Source organism: Eriocheir sinensis, unplaced genomic scaffold, assembly GCF_024679095.1.
Source record: "Eriocheir sinensis breed Jianghai 21 unplaced genomic scaffold, ASM2467909v1 Scaffold67, whole genome shotgun sequence".
Classification (NCBI taxonomy): domain Eukaryota; kingdom Metazoa; phylum Arthropoda; class Malacostraca; order Decapoda; family Varunidae; genus Eriocheir; species Eriocheir sinensis.
In genome coordinates this window covers 947,749-950,040 of record NW_026112020.1, presented here as the reverse complement: position 1 = coordinate 950,040, position 2,292 = coordinate 947,749, and the positions used below count along the sequence as shown (strand labels likewise).

General features: G+C 47.4%; 1 non-coding gene across 1 annotated transcript; it reads left to right on the top strand.

Annotated features, from left to right (window-relative positions):
* The first annotated feature begins 1,587 nt into the window (after nt 1–1,587).
* On the top strand, nt 1,588–1,662 carry Trnaa-ggc (transfer RNA alanine (anticodon GGC)). The gene has a single exon. It is a non-coding gene; the product is annotated as a tRNA-Ala (tRNA).
* Nucleotides 1,663–2,292: the final 630 nt, after the last annotated feature.

The window sequence follows — 2,292 nt, the reverse complement described above, 5'->3', positions numbered from 1 at the left end:
CTTTACTCCTTCCAGTTCTTTCCCTTTCTTCACCATTATCATCTCCTCTTGCAGCACCCCAAGACTTAAACCTTCTAAACGCCCAACATCATCATCAACACCACCATCACCACTACACCCCACCTATCACCTCTTCACCTTCTTCACTTCTAAATGCACCCCCCGTCACCTTCCTTCTTCTCATTTTCCTCCTCCTCCGATCTGCACCATCTTCATATATTCCTCATTCCATTCACCCATTTCTTCTTCTTCCCCATCATCATAAGTTCTTTCTGCTCCACCTCCTCTCCTCTTAAACCTTCTACATTTCATCCACCACCACCATCATCCTCACCACCACCACTCTTTTTTTTTTTTTGTTGTTTTTTTTTTTTTACGTCGCGGCCTACAGCGCCGATAGGCTTTTTCCCGGTGGGGCCTGATGGTCGGCCCAAGGCTTCTTCCCGGTGGGTCCTGATGGTCGGCCCAGCCCGTTCTGGCGCAGGCGAGTGTTTATAGTGGCGCCATCTTGCATTGGCTCATGCTGCCCTCCCGGAGCTCATCTTTAATCCTAGAATCTAGAGTCCGGGTTGATAGGTGGTCTTCTGGACAGCATGTGGGTAGTTTTAAGCCACTCGGCGGCGGCTGAAAAATCCCAGCTTGGTGGCACCGGGCGGGGATTGAACTCGCGTCCTCCTGAACGCGGTGGTGTTACTCTGTCGATTCAGCCACCGCCTCCCCTCTACTACCTCTTCACTCCTTCGTCCCTGAATACATCTGTTCCTTCATTATTTCTGCTTTTAAACCGTCTAAATTTATACTACCAAAACCACCAACAACATCAATATTCTTATCCCTCTCTCCACAACCTTCCCCCCACCACCTCTTTACCACCTCCTTCACCTCTTAATTCACCTCCTCCACCTGCTCCATCTTCTCGTTACTCCACTTTCCCTCCCTCAAAGCGCGCGTTGATTCTTCTAACTCATCAATTCCGCGCCTCATCTTCCTGCAGCTGACCTGCCGTTGGAAGGTTCTAACGCTGTAAAGGCTAATGGTATGCACAATTTGGCGTTCCCTTTCCCCGGCGCTGCTTCTTAATATCACTTTGCATTAGTGTTCCTATTGTGGTTGGCGGCGTCATAATGAGACCTTGAAGGTAATGTATTTTTTTCTTTTGTATTTTTTGTTTTGTTTTATGTTGCTTTCTTATATGTTTGGTTTTGTCTGTGTGTTTGTTTGTGCCTCTGAGACATGACATTTAGAGGGTAATATTATATTTTTCTTTGATGTAGCTGTTGTATCTCTCTCTCTCTCTCTCTCTCTCTCTCTCTCTCTCTCTCTCTCTCTCTCTCTCTCTCTCTCTCTCTCTCTCTCTCTCTCTCTCTCTCTCTCTCTCTCTCTCTCTCCACACACACCTGACACCTCCAAGCTGCGCTCCAATTAACCTTCTGCGTCACACCGGCTGCATGGACACACACACACACACACACTCAGTCATGTTTTGGAGCGGAACAGCAGCACACGCCTCCTCCTCCTCCTCCTTCTCTTTCCTACTGTAGTTTTTTTTTATAATGAGGATAATGACTGTGTGGGTTGTCACCGAGAGGCGACCGTGGTGTAACGGGTAGCACGTCCGCCCGGCAAGCGGAAGGACTCGGGTTCGATCCCCGGGCGGTGCCTGCCTTTTCTGGTGCACCCCCAACCTCTAACAATGACCCTATGTCCTCTGTATGTGTGTGTGTGTGTGTGTTTGTTTGTTTTCCCCTTCTCTACAAAAATGTAAACAATATTTCTACAAAGTTATACAGTTGTGACACACACACACACACACACACATACGCGCACGCACGCACGAACACACACACACATGCACACACACACACACACACACCTTCCTTCAACCCCATTTCACACACACACACACACACACACACACACACTCACACCCACACACACACACACACACACACTACAAAACCCGTAAATGCACACACAAAAAAACACGCCGATAAACACCCTGTGCACAGCCTCACCTCTCTAGTGCAGGAATGAGACAAATGTTTAATGTGTTTAATTAACGTGGGTTTATGGAGAGCACCACGTCCAGGACACCTAATGATCTGTCAGGTGTGTGTGTGTGTGTTTGTGTGTGTGTGCGTTTTACCTTATTATTTTTCCACAAGTAAAATTTTTCTTGTAATCATTCATCTTGCTGTTCATCTGTTTGCGAGTTTTTTAAATGTGTGTGTGTGTGTGTGTGTGTGTGTGTGTGTGTGTGTGTGTGTGTGTGTGTGTGTGTGTGTGTGTGTG